A 15,316-nucleotide genomic window follows, 5' to 3' on the forward strand; every position below is an offset into this window, starting at 1 on the left:
GCAAACCCAATTACTTCTAACACCCCTTCTTGTTCATGAGTGCCACTTTCTGGTTTACAAGATGAGGAGAAATCCTTTGGTGCTATCTAGCAGCTGTCTTGGGAGCAATGAATACGGTTAGAGTGTAAAAAACACCTCTTCAATCGTATTATTCTGAATTTGAGGTCTGAACTCAGAGGGAAGCAACATCTTAATAGTTTTCAGATGATAGTTCACTTGTTCAAGGACAAGAAAGGTCCAGAGAGTAGCAATACCATATAAAAACCATAACAGAATTTTGTTCATAATAAACATTAGGAATTTAGTTCTTCATGTCAGGTGTTTACAGTTGTCTACAGTTATGGAATTCCCCAAAGCATAAATAGCATAAAAATTAACAGACTCTTTTGAGAATGCACAAGCAGGTTGAATGAGGCAAAAATCACCTGCCATCTGGGTAGAATACACTGAAAGCAAATAGTAACTTTTATTGCTTCACATTCAGAACAGACAGTACTCTAATGACATTTTATTTTGTCTTCTGAGCTACCAGTATAGGCATACCTCATTTTATTGCAATCCTCTTTACTGCGCTTCACAGATATTGTGTTTTTTACAAATTGAAGGTTTGTGGCAACCTTGCATTGAACAAGTCTATCAGTGCCATTTTCCCAACAGCATTTGCCCACTTTGTGTCTCTATCATATTTTGGTAATTCTCACAATATTTTATTTATTTATTTAATTTATTTATTAACATATTTATTGGAGTATAATTGCTTTACAATGGTGTTTTAGTTTCTGCTTTATAACAAAGTGAATCAGCTATACATATACATATATCCCCATATCCCCTCCCTCTTCCATCTCCTTCCCACCCTCCCTATCCCACCCCACTAGGTGGTCACAAAGCACCGAGCTGATCTCCCTGTGCTATGCGGCTGCTTCCCACTAGCTATCTATTTACATTTGGTAGTATATATAAGTCCATGCCACTCTCTCACTTCGTCCCAGCTTACCCTTCCCCCTCCCCGTGTCCTCAAGTCCATTCTCTACATTTGTGTCTTTATTCCTGTCCTGCCCCTAGGTTCTTCAGAACCATTTTTTTTTTAGATTCCATATATATGTGTTAGCACATGGTATTTGTTTTTCTCTTTCTGACTTACTTCACTCTGTAGGACAGACTCTAGGTCCATCCACCTCACTACAAATAACTCAATTTCGTTTCTTTTTATGGTTGAGTAATATTCCATTGTATATATGTGCCACATCTTCTTTATCCATTCATCTGCGGATGGACACTTAGGTTGCTTCCATGTCCTGGCCATTGTAAACAGAGCTGCAATGAACATTGTCTCACAATATTTTAAACTTACTATATTTGTTATGGTGATATGATCAGTGAACTTTGATGTTATTATTGCAAAGATTTAGACTCCTCAAAGGCTCAGATGATGGTTAACAATTTTTAGCAATAAAGTACTTTTAAAGTAAAGTATGTACATTTTTTAGACATAATGCTATTGCACACTTAATAAACTACATAGTGTAAACATAACTTTTATATGCACTGGGAAACCGAACAATTAGTGTGACTCTATTGTGATATTCACTTTATTGCAGTGGTCTGGAAGGCAGCTATGCTAAACACTATACCACCAGCGCGTCAATTGCAGCGGTCTGGAACCAAATCTGGCAATTCTCCAAGGTATGCCTGCATTTCCTCTCACATAAACATAAATTTTTAAATAAATAAGTAAATAAAATAAACATGTATGCATACAATCATACTAAAAAATGAAAGATTATCATTCTTTGAAAATTTAAACTTCAGCTTTTAACATTTGTAAACATATAAGAAAGCACTTTTTTTATATGGGCAAATATGTTTACATATAGGTGAGAATATGTAAATTAAAACTATTATTTGGTGACCAATTACTTTGCTCTTTTTGTCTCTATTCACTTTGATTTCTTTAAAAATTTTCCAAGGGGCTTCCCTGGTGGCACATTGGTTGAAAGTCCGCCTGCTGATGCAGGGTACACGGGTTCGTGCCCCGGTCCGGGAAGATCCCACATGCCGCAGAGCGGCTAGGCCCGTGAGCCATGGCCACTGAGCCTGCGCGTCCGGAGCCTGTGCTCCACAACAGGAGAGGCCACAACAGTGAGAGGCCCGCGTACCGCAAAAAAAAAAAAAAAAAAAATTTCCAGGTAACCTAAGATTATTAATTAACTACACCATTATAATATTTATAGAAAGACTTAAGTTGCAATTGCAAGATCCTTAATAAACTGTGAATTAATTAAATAATAATATAATCACTGTTGATATTTAAAAAAATAACTTATCAAAAATTATAACACAATGAAATTTTATTCACACAGTGCAAGTAGAGTAGTTCCAGGGTTTATGTATTTTGAAACATTGGCTGGAAGTCACAAGAACAAAAAAAATCAGAAGGATATTAGTATAATTCAATTTAGTTGAGCATCTATGTTTATATGTTCCTAAAATTTTTCTGTCAGTAATGATCACTTTTCTGACCCATAAGATAAGTATAGGAAAGTCCCACTCAGACTATTTTGTAAGAAAATAAAATTAAACACTGTAGGGCTTCCCCGGTGGTGCAGTGGTTAAGAATCTGCCAGCCAATGCAGGGTACATGGGTTCGAGCCCTGGTTCAGGAAGATCCCACATGCCGCGGAGCAACTAAGCCCATGCTCCACAACTACTGAGCCTGCGCTCTAGAGCCCATGAGCCACAACTACTGAAGCCCACGCCTAGAGCCCACAAGCCACAGCTACTGCGACCACGTGCTACAACTACTGAAGCCCGTGCGCCTAGAGCCTGTGCCCCTCAATAAGAGAAGCCACCGCAATGAGAAGCCTGCGCGCCGCAATGAAGAGTAGCCCCCGCTCGCCGCAACTAGAGAAAGCCAGCACACAGCAATGAAGACCCAACGCAGCCAAAAATAAATAAACTAAATAAATTTTTTATAAAAACAGTCTTTAAAAAAAATTAAACATTGTATATACTTTTTATATCATATTCTACACTGTAATAAAATCAGAAAGAACATCTGATTTTACCTTTTTAAATTAATTTTTAAAAATGAAGACATTATTTTTTAGAGCAGTTTAAGGTTCACAGCAAATCTAAGAGAGAGGAAAAATACAGAGATTTCCCATATATCCTCTGTTCCCACACATGCGTAGCAGCCCCCATTATCAATATCTCCCAACAAAGTGGTACATTTGTTACAGCTGATGAACTTACACTGACACATCATAATCACCCAAAGTCCATAATTTACATTACAGTTCACTCATGATGCTGTATATTCTATAGGTTTGGACAAATGTAAAATGATATGTATCAATCATTACGGTAACATACAGAGTATTTTCATTGCCATAAAAATCTACTACGCTTCCTCTCTTCATTCCCCCAACTCCTGGCAACCACTGACCCTTTTACTCTCTTCATAGTTTTGCCTATTTCAGAATGTCATATAGTTGAAATCATACAGTACTTTGCATTTTAAATTTGACTTTTTTTACCTAGTAATATGCAGTTAAGTGGCCGCCATGTCTTTTCATGGTTTGATAGCTCATTTCTTTTTAGTGCTGAATATTACATTGTCAGGATGCACTACAGTTTATACAGTCACTTACTGAAGGACATCTTGGTGGCTTACACGTTTTGGCAAATATGAATGAAGCTGTTATAAAGATACATGTTCAGGTTTTTGTGTGGGCATAAGTTTTCAGCTCCTTTGGGTAAATACCAAGGAGAGTGATTGCTGGATCATATGGTAAAAATATGTTCAGTTTTGTAAGAAACCTCCAAGCTGTCTCCCAAAGTGGCTGTACCATTTTGCAGTGCCACCAGCAATGAATAAAAATTCCTGTTGTTCCACTGACACTTGGTGTTCTCAGTGTTCTGGATTTTGGCCGTTCCAGTAAGTTTGTTTTAATTTGCATTTCCCTGATGACTTATGATGTGGAGTATCTTTTCATATGCTTATTTTCCATCTGTACATCTTCTTTGGTGAGATGTCTGTTAAGATCTTTGACCCATTTTTAATCAGGTTTGTTTTCTTATTGTTGAGTTTTAAAGATTCTGTATGTATTTTTGGATAATAGCCCTTCATCACATGGGTCATTTGCAAGTATTTTCTCCCAGTCTGTGACTTGTCTTCTCATTCTCTTAACATTGTCTTTCATGGAACAGAAATTTTTAATTTTAATGATGTCTAGCATATCAATTATTTCTTCCATGGATTGTGCCTTTGGTATTGTATCTAAAAAGTCATTACCATACCCAAGGTCATCTAGGGTTTCTCCTATGTTATCTTCTAGGAGCTTTATAGTTTTATGTTTTACATTTAAGTCTGTGACCCATTTTGAGTTAATTCTTGTGAATGGTATAAGGTTTGTGTCTAGTTTTATTTTTTTGGATGTGGATACCCAGTTGTTCTGGCACTCTTTGCAGGAACACTATCTTTATTGTATTGCCTTTGCTCCTTTGTCAAAGATCAATTGACTATATTTATGTGGGTCTATTTCTGAGTTCTTTATTCTGTTCCATTGATCTATTTGTCCATCATTTTGCCAGTGCCACACTGTCTTGATTCCTGTAGCTTTATAGTAAATCTTGAAGTCAGGTAGTGTCCAAATTTGTTCTCTTTCAATATTGTGTTGGCTATTCTAGGTCTTTTGTCTCTCCATGTAAACTTTAGAATTAGTTTATCGGTATCCGCAAAATAACTTGCTGGGATTTTGATTGAGACTGCATTGAATCTATACATTATGCTGGGAAGAAGTGACATCTTAAAAATATTGAGTCTTCCTATCCTTGAATGTGGATTATCTCTCCATTTATTTAGTTCTTTGATTTCATTCACCAGAGTTTTGTAGTTTTCTTCATATAGATCTTGTACATATTTTGTTAGATTCATACCTAAGTATTTCATTTTTGGGGTGTCAATGTAAATGGTATTGTGTTTTTAATCTCAAATTCCACTGTTCATTGCTGGCATATAGGAAAGTGATTAACTTTTGTGTACTCACCTCGTCTCCTGCAACCTTGCTAAAATCTCTTATTAGTTCCAGGAGTTTTTTGGTCAATTCTTTGGGGTTTTCCACATAGACAATCATATCATCTACAAACAAAGACAGTTTTATTTGTTTCTTTCTAATCTGTATACATTTTATTTCCTTTTCTTGTCTATTGCATTAGCTAGAACTTCCAGTATGATTTTGAAAAAGAGCAGTGAGAGGAAATATCCTTGCCTTGCACCTGATCTTAGTGAGATACTTCAAGTTTCTCACCATTAAGTACTATGTTAGTTGCAGGGTTTTTTTGTAGGTGTTCTTTTCTTTTTAACATCTTTATTGGAGTATAATTGCTTTACAATGGTGTGTTAATTTCTGCTTTATAACAAAGTGAATCAGCTATACGTATACATATATCCTCATATCTCCACCCTCTTGCATCTCCCTCCCACTCTCCCTATCCCACCCCTCTAGGTGGTCACAAAGCACCGAGCTGATCTCCCTGTGCTATGCGGCTGCTTCCCACTAGCTATCTATTTTACATTTGGTAGTATATATAAGTCCATGCCACTCTCTCACTTTGTTACAGGTGTTCTTTATCAAGTTTAGAATGTTGTAAATATCTTTTAAAACAAATGTAATAATAGTTTAATTTGTATATGACTTACTACAAGAGTAAATTTGTAATTCTCTAATATTTGTTTATTATGTAATATTAAAACTATTCTAATTTTGCTTAAAAGTCTTCATTTAGAACATTTTCTTGAAATTGGCCTGATACCAATGTTCATTCCATTGTTTCTTATCTTAGTAGCCTAAAGTTACCTAAAATTTAATTGCTCCCTTTTGAGCACACTTTTTTCTTTTTTATTTCTCCTTTTTTTGTGTATGAGTTCTTGAGACTATTCTAAATATGCATATTTAAATGTACATAAGCTAAGTCCCTAGACTAATTAAATATGTCCTCCATTAAATATGATAAATTTAACAATCTTGTTAATTTCCTTCCAGATTAAGCAATTTAGTTTCACAAAATTACATAACTAAGGAGGTGGATCCCTTGATGTTCCACCCAGATCCCCTCTCATTGAAGGACTTGCCCCAGCTTCTGGGAGTGATACAAGCATGAAGCCCACAGCTGTCAAAGATATCTCAGCTGTAGGGAGCCACAAAGTTACTCCCACTACCCTGATCCACGTGGAGATATAAATGTGCATCAATCTTGGCCCAACAGGGAACAACTCCTATTCTAACTTCTAAGTGCCCCATAGGGTTGCCCAAAGTATCAGTATTTGTAGGGACTGCATTACAGTTTGGACTTCTCCCTTGATCCCCCCTACCTCCCATAGGTATTGATCCCTTCATAGCCATCCTACCTGCTAAACTCTATCTCTGGGTCTACTTCCAGGAGAACCAACTTGCAACAGTAAGTAAGTAAACAGTTTGCATTAGATAATATTATTTATATCTCCATAGGTAGTCCCATTTCTTAGTCTATTCCAGTCAATCCTCTCAGTCTTTACGCTCAGCACACAAAAACCCTGCCATTTTCTTTAACATCACAGAATAAGATAGTATATTTTCATGATATCAGCTGATCAGATTTTCTGTTCTTACTTCATCTCAAGATGGATCTCTCTGTTTGAACTAAATGTTCTCATGTTGCATACAAATGACCAATTCCTTCAATCAATTAAGTTTAATTTTTCAAAGGTATTTAAAGCAAACAGCTCTATATCTAAAATCTCTCTGGTCACACACACAAAGAATTTCAAATGACCATTTACAGACAGAGATTAACATGTGAAAAATTGCTGGGCAAATTACACAATTTTAGCTAAAAGAAAAATGAAAACAAGACGCAAAGTTTTTGCCAACAAAACACAGAATAAATTCCTGAAACCAAAAGAAATAAATGCATACCTACCCACCCCATCTTTGCTAGGGTCTTTGGTCATCCCTTAGTAATATAATTTAATACACTGACCGAAAGCCTGTGGAATTAAACCCAACTTACCTTTTCTCCAGTCCTATGACATCCTTCCAACATCAAATGACCTTTCCAGGCGCTTACAGGAGTGGCAGGGGTAGGGACGTTCGACGTAATTGCCCAAACTACAGGGAAATCCAGTACTCTGGCTCCAAACTTCCTCTCCACGTTTTCAGTGTCATACTTGATGTGGTATAACTTGACTCAGAGCTGTTCTTGCTTCACTCTGGTAGGCTGTCATGAGTTGAGCTATCTTGGTAGGGCCTCCAAATTCTTAAGGAAAACATATATGACAAATTCATTACATCAATGTTTTATTTTAAGTGTGATACAAGAGATTAGGCCTCTAAATTAGCCAAGTAAAAGATTTCACTTTTCATAGATATACAGGAAAAAAGACTGATTAGGAAATCATTGTTAGACCAGATACAAGATGAAAAAGAATGCTTGCTTAGAGATGTTTAGACTGCTGCCTGATAGATAGCTGGCTAGGTTAGTAAATAACATTATCAATTTTTAAAATTTCATTTAGGTCTATCAGAACAGTCTCTAAACATATTATCAGGAATAATCATTACTTCCCTGAAAGAGTTTGGGAATCACATCACACTCAGTTTGAGTCTTCTTTTTCCTTACTCATCTCTAATCCAAATTCTCCTATCCATCAAGATACAATTCAATACCTCCTTTGGAGATGAAAATGGCATTCCAGGGAGGAGATGGAGGATAAGAGTGGAGAGATGTGGTTGAGAAGGGTGGGTATACAAAGATGTAGAAGAAAGAGGAGGCATGGCAATGCAGAAGTCAGGATGGGATCTGCCTAAGTCAGGTGGGCATTGCTTACTAGGGACACATGGGAACATGATTCCAACAATAAGGAAAAAGTTACGCAGAGCGTACACATTTTCTCAAGTGGTAAAACTACTGTTCATTTCTTCCCCATTCATGTTCACTTGGTTATTGACTATGCAAGAGCACTTTATTCATGTACCTTCTAGGCCAGGGTAAGCCAGGGAACCTATGACCTGGTGCTTTCCTGGTCTCGTGTTTTTGTACCATAAAGGGGTAGCTATTTATGAGCTATTTACAGCTCTTTGATAGATTTGTGATTAAAGACTTTACCAAAATTCCACTGAAGTACACAGTAAGTTGACATATTTTATCCTTTGCAGTTCAGTAGGGTGCACTTTTTGCACAATCTCTTGCTCCAAAGGGAGAAGTGAATGACGGAGCACTTTTAAAGGCTCCAACTGATTATGGAAAAAAAACATTAATGACACTGGGAAAAAATCCAGACTAATGAACCCACTACTAAATTTTGTCTATCTTCTAGCTCTAAATCTGTACTAATGAGATAATGATATGGTAATCACTAGTCAAGTGTGGCTACTTGAATTTAAATTTTAACTAGTTAAAATTTTTTAAAAATTGATTTCTCAGCCACACTAGCCACATTTCAAGTGCTTGGAAAACACACATGGTTAGTGTCTACCATATTGGACAGCACAGATTTATAGAATGGATATATCACTGCAGGAAGTTCTATTAGAAAGTGTTGCTATATGTGATGAGAAAGCATCTCAAAAAAATCCGGACTAACACGCCCACCACTAAATATCTTATGTCTATATATAGACCTATACATATAGAAGGTGTGTATATATACATACATATATATATATATATATGTACACATACAAAGTCTCTACAACAGGATATTTTAATTAAAAACAAATGGTCGGAGTTTGGAGACACCTTCAAGATAGCGGAGGAGTAAGAAGTGGAGATCACCTTACTCCCCACAAATACATCAGAAATACACCTACATGTGGAACAACTCCTACAGAACACCTACTGAATGCTGGCAGAAGACCTCAGACCTCCCAAAAGGCAAGAAACCCCCCACGTACCTGGGTAGGGCAAAAGAAAAAAGAAACAACAGAGACAAAAGAATAGGGACAGGACCTGCACCAGTGGGAGGGAGCTGAGAAGGAGGAAAGATTTCCACACACTAGGAAGCCCCTTCGCGGGCGGAGACTGCGGGTGGCGGAAGGGGGAAGCTTCGGAGCTGCTGAGGAGAGCGCAGCAACAGGGTGCGGAGGGCAAAGCGGAGAGAGTCCCGCACAGAGGATCGGTGCCGACTGGCACTCACCAGCCCGAGACGCTTGTCTGCTCACCCGCCGGGGCGGGCGGGGCTGGGAGCTGAGGCTCGGGCTTCGGAGGTCGGATCGCAGGGAGAGAACTGGGGTTGGCGGCGTGAACACAGCCTGAAGGGGGCTAGTGCGCCACGGCTAGCTGGGAGGGAGTCCGGGAAAAAGTCTGGAGCTGCCGAAGAGGCAAGAGAACATTGTTTCGGGGTGTGTGAGGAGAGGGGATTCTGAGCACCGCCTAAATAAGCTCCAGAGACGGGCGCGAGCCGCGTCTATCAGCGCGGACCCCAGAGACGGGCATGAGATGCCCTGGCTATTGTTTAAAAAAAAATGGTTCTGAGGGTTGTCTTTTGGACTTGTTTATGGTTTCCTTTGCTGTGCAAAAGCTTTGCAGTTTCATTAGGTCCCATTTGTTTATTTTTGTTTTTATTTCCATTTCTCTAGGAGGTGGGTCAAAAAGGATCTTGCTGTGATTTATGTCATAGAGTGTTCTGCCTATGTTTTCCTCTAAGAGTTTGATAGTTTCTGGCCTTACATTTAGGTCTTTAATCCATTTTGAGCTTATTTTTGTGTATGGTGTTAGGGAGTGATCTCATCTCATACTTTTACATGTACCTGTCTAGTTTTGCGAGAAAATATTTGCAAATGAAGCAACTGACAAAGGATTAATCTCCAAAATTTACAAGCAGCTCATGCAGCTCAATAACAAAAAAACAAACAACCCAATCCAAAAATGGGCAGAAGACCTAAATAGACATTTCTCCAAAGAAGATATACAGACTGCCAACAAACACATGAAAGAATGTTCAACATCATTAATCATTAGAGAAATGCAAATCAAAACTACAATGAGATATCATCTCACACCAGTCAGAATGGCCATCATCAAAAAATCTAGAAACAATAAATGCTTGGAGAGGGTGTGGAGAAAAGGGAACACTCTTGCACTGCTGGTGGGAATGTGAATTGGTTCAGCCACTATGGAGAACAGTATGGAGGTTCCTTAAAAAACTACAAATAGAACTACCATATGACCCAGCAATCCCACTACTGGGCATATACCCTGAGAAAACCATAATTCAAAAAGAGTCATGTACCAAAATGTTCATTGAAGCTCTATTTACAATAACCCGGAGATGGAAACAACCTAAGTGTCCATCATCGGATGAATGGATAAAGAAGATGTGGCACATATATACAATGGAATATTACTCAGCCATAAAAAGAAACGAAATTGAGCTATTTGTAATGAGGTGGATGGACCTAGAGTCTGTCATACAGAGTGAAGTCAGAAAGAGAAAGACAAATACCGTATGCTACTACATATATATGGAATTTAAGAAAAAAATATCATGAAGAACCTAGGGGTAAGACAGGAATAAAGACACAGACCTACTAGAGAATGGACTTGAGGATATGGGGAGGGGTAGGGTAAGCTGTGACAAAGTGAGAGAGTGGCATGGACATATATACACTACCAAACGTAAAATAGCTAGCTAGTGGGAAGCAGTGCATAGCACAGGGAGATCAGCTCGGTGCTTTGTGACCACCTAGAGGGGTGGGATAGGGAGGGTGGGAGGGAGGGAGACGCAAGAGGGAAGAGATATGGGAACATATGTATATGTATAACTGATTCACTTTGTTATAAAGCAGAAACTAACACACCATTTTAAAGCAATCATACTCCAATGAAGATGTAAAAAAAAATGGTTCTGAAGAACCCAGGGGCAGGACAGGAATAAAGACGCAGCCATAGAGAATGGACTTGAGGACACAGGGAGGGAGAAGGGTAAGCTGGGACAAAGTGAGAGAGTGGCATGGACATATATACACTACCAAACGTAAAATAGATAGCTAGTGGGAAGCAGCCACATAGCACAGGGAGATCAGCTCGGTGCTTTGTGACCACCTAGAGAGGCGGGATAGGGAGGGTGGGAGGGAGATGCAAGAGGGAGGAGATATGGGGATATATGTATATGTATAGCTGATTCACTTTGCTATAAAGTAGAAACTAACACACAGTTGTAAAGCAATTATACTCCAATAAAGATGTTAAAAAAGTTTTTTAAAAAAGCAAAAAAACCAAATGGTCCACTCCCAGTTATGATAATCCACTGTTTTAATATATTGCCTTCAGCTCTCTCATATATTTATATGCCACTTTGTATTCTCCTGGTTTTACTTAGCATTATATCTAACATCTTGTTTATGTTTCTACATAATCTTAATTATCATTTTAATGCCTACATAATATTCCGTCCTTTTGATGTACCATAATTTATTAAACCATTTCTCTAATGTTAGACATTCTCTTGGTGCTTATTCCCTTTCTTTATTCTGATTACAGTTACAAGGCTTTTTTTCTGTGTGTAAATGTTTCTGTTCTTCTCTTATACTTCATAACTAACTCCTCTATTCACATATGCTTTATGAGAGAGATTCTATTTATAGCCTTTATAGTGCCAGGAATATAAAGCTGTCTCTGCCTAATTTAACCCTACAACACTCGAAACAAATAGGTTATGGAAGGCAGTAGATTTAATGGCTATTTAGAATGTGTGTCTTTGGCATATGACCTTGATTTAATTGTGCAATTTTCATTATGCTGTAGCTTTTATTCCCTTATATTCTATAATGTTTTTGGCTTTTATTCCCTTATATTCCATAATGTTTTTGGCCCCAGAGACAGTCTCTAGAACAGAAGTCATGTGAACCAGAAGAAACCGCTGTCAGACCCCATTTTAATTTCACCTGCAGGCTCAACCACCCCCCCTCCCCCGCCAACCAGAGTTTTATTCCCGACAGAGGTGGGATCTGATGACCCAGTAATATCTATTCTACGCCTATGCTCCTCTTCAATTTCTCTCCACTTATATCTAGAACCAAGATCCAGGATTCCACAGACATCTTTACGGCCTCTTATCCAGGCCTTGAGTTTGCCTTAAAACTCAACAAAGACTGGGGCCTCTACTGCTTCGTCAGTTTCTGTGCAATATTTGGTCTCCAGGACTAGGGTTTGCTTTACCTTTTAAGGTAAATTTTAAGAGGGGTGCAAAGTCTCAGCCTTGAGTCTAGGGTTCAAGAGTATAACAATCACACAGGGCCAGACAACTGAAAGGATGTACAACATTTCACACCTAAGGCTTTAATAAAGATAAGTATAGCAGGAGAAAGAAAGTATAGTCAGTCATTGAGGGGTTTGATATGTCCAGGAGCACCTCCTAGAGTTCTCTCAGTTACAGAAGATGTGCTTTGCATTCAAATTATGGACCACAAAGATATGTGCAAGGTATCTTGGTTTCAAGGAAGCCAAGATACTAGTTTACTGAGGGGTCTTTAACATACCACTGGTCACAACTAAAACCAGACTGTGTAAATGGCAAAACCAGGTACAAACCATCAACCTATAGATCCCTAACTGATGCAGACAAGCCAGTATAGGATGTCTCCAAGGGAATTTCGAACTTCAAGAAGCACATTATAAATCTTTAGCTAGTACATTTCATCCTTATCTTAACCAAGGGTCAGTACCAGACTTTCAGGCAACCCTAGAGACAGGTACAAGTTAACTCTATCCTCACCCAGAGACATGGGCTATATAGAGATCCTCAGCACTTCTTTCTCCATTGTTTAAAGCAACAAATACCCCTGTGTAACATAAAGTTTGGTGAGGAACACGTGTCAAGTCTCACAAAAGTTGCGTGGGCTTATTGCCTTTCTTAAGGTTGAAGGTATTCAACTTGGGAAATCCTTTGAACTTCAACTGATTAATTTATTGAATAGACATAAGAGGTCAGAATAAGAAAAAACATCTGGGAGTTATATTATCAGAGGGACTCTCATTTGCCATTGGAAAAGGGTTGCAGGGCATACTATCTCAGATGGGTAAGTTGTCATTCAGTTCACAATCTTATCCAACTCTGAAAGAGAAAAACTACATAGAAATCTTTTCAGCAATTTCTCTGTGGCTTCTTTTTCTCAAATGACCACAGAAAACTAAATGTGCTGAACCACACTTCCATAATGGTATTTGGCTGGAAACCTACTGCTGTAGCTTTTGTGTTTTTTGGCACTGTATTAGTTTGCGAGGGTTGCTGGAAAAAAGTACCACAAATTGGGAGGCTTAAATAACAGAAATTCATTCTCTAACAGTTCTAGAAGCAAGTCTGAAATCAAAATTCTAGTGGAGTCAGTTCCTTCTGAGGGCTGTGAGGGAAGGATCTGTTCCAGGCCTCTCTCCTTGGCTTGTAGATGGCTGTCATCTCTCTGTGTCTTCACATTATCTTCCCTCTGTGTATGTCTGTCTCTGTGTCTAAATTTCTTCTTTTTATAAGGACACCAGTCATATTGGATTGGGGCCTACCCTAATGATATCTTTTTAAGTTTATCTCTGTAAAGACTCTATCTCCAAATAAGGTCGAGTTCTGAGGTACTGGGGGTTAGGTTTTCAATATACGAATTTTGGGGGAACACACTTCAGCACACAAGAAGCACATATCAAAAAGCAGGCTGCTTCTCAAAGCCTCTGCAGCATCCTTTTCTTTTTGTACTCCTCTTCTTCCTCTTGACATTAGTTGTTTTTAGGAAAGGTTGTGACTGATGCTGCCTTGTGTCATGAAGAAGTTATTTCCTGCTCGCCAAAATAACAAGACAATATAACAATATATTGTTATATATTGTTATATAACAATATATATATATAGTTATATATATATATATATAAATATATATATTGTTATATAACAATAACAACAAAATAACAATATAAGGAGGCAGACATAACAGAGAGTCTTCTGGACAGGAATCAACTGTGACATAATTAGAGACTCATGTCTGTTTTCAAAACAGTAACCAAGACAGCTTGGTTGCTATGAGTGACTATTCAATGCCAAAATGGCACATGAAGCCCTTTATCTCCTAAAATGAACAGGAAGGCTGCTTATCTGTGCTTTGAGGAGGGTAATTAAACAATGTTTTACTGCAATTGACTGAGAATTGTTCAATAACAATTGTTTACTAATTGCTTACTAACAATTTAGTAAAAATTGTTTTATAATTTATTGGTATAATTACCAATAATAACATAATAACAATAGTTACTCTTGCAAATATACAGTTTTATAACATATATATTGGAGTCCATAAAAATGTTGTAACTATCCTCTTTAATTGTACAACAAAAATATATTATAAAAAATTAAATTCCTTTCACAAAAAGATGTTCAAGAAGGGTAGAATAGTGATATTCACAATCATATTCACTTTCCACTTTATGATTTTAAACAGTATTTGTACCCAGGTGGTAGTGATATGCTATGGTCAGGGGGCCTAGTTGGAAGCAAAGGCTATAGGCATTTTCTGTGAAGAAATCCTAGAGCTCAGTCTCTTGGCTCTATCATTTAATTAGAAATGTTCTCTTCCTTGGTTTATAAGCATAATTTCTTTAAAGTAGCCAAATGTAACAGCATTACCATTGGAAAATGTTTTAAATAAAATTTGTTAGTTGCAGCAACATGGACGTACCTAGAGATTGTCATACTGAGTGAAGTAAGTCAGACAGAGAAAGACAAATATCATATAATATCGCTCGTATGTGGAATCTAAAAAAATGGTACAAATGAAATTATCTACAAAACAGAAATAGAGCCACAGATGTAGAAAACAAACTTATGGTTACCGAAGGCAAAGTGGGGTGGTAAATTAGGAGACTGGGATTAACTAATAGATACAAAATAGATAACTAGTAAGGACCTACTGTATAGCACAGGGAACTCTACTCAATACTCTGTAATGACCTATATGGGAATAGAATCTACAAGAGTGGATAAATGTTTATGTATAACTGACTTATTTTTCTGTATAGCAGAAATGAACACAACACTGTAAATCAATACTCAAATAAAAATTAATTAAGAAAAATAAAAATAAAATTATCAGTGTATGTCTAGAGTATGATTTGGTTACTTTCTTACATATCTTTAACTATTTCTCTTCCTTTACGAGTTCATGTGGGGAAAGTACAGATGGAATATTCTCCAAGATTGATGAGATCCCGGGTGCTAAAACAAACCTTAAAGCTTAAAAGATATGATATGATCTTAGCTCATAATGGAATTAAACTGGAAATCAATATGAAGAAG

The 15,316-nt window shown here is 37.6% G+C and overlaps 1 long non-coding RNA gene across 1 annotated transcript in view; it reads right to left on the bottom strand.

Annotated features, from left to right (window-relative positions):
- Nucleotides 1–5,051: 5,051 nt before the first annotated feature.
- The window catches only part of LOC307179878, a 282,016-nt gene continuing 271,751 nt past the window's right edge, over nucleotides 5,052–15,316 (bottom strand). Inside the window, exons 4-5 of the long non-coding RNA XR_013825583.1 lie at nucleotides 7,054–7,299; nucleotides 5,052–5,143 (exon numbers count right to left, since the gene is read on the bottom strand). This is a non-coding gene — a long non-coding RNA (uncharacterized lncRNA). The remainder of the gene's footprint in view (nucleotides 5,144–7,053; nucleotides 7,300–15,316) is intronic.

The sequence above is a fragment of the Stenella coeruleoalba genome (assembly GCF_951394435.1).
Source record: "Stenella coeruleoalba genome assembly, chromosome: X".
Classification (NCBI taxonomy): domain Eukaryota; kingdom Metazoa; phylum Chordata; class Mammalia; order Artiodactyla; family Delphinidae; genus Stenella; species Stenella coeruleoalba.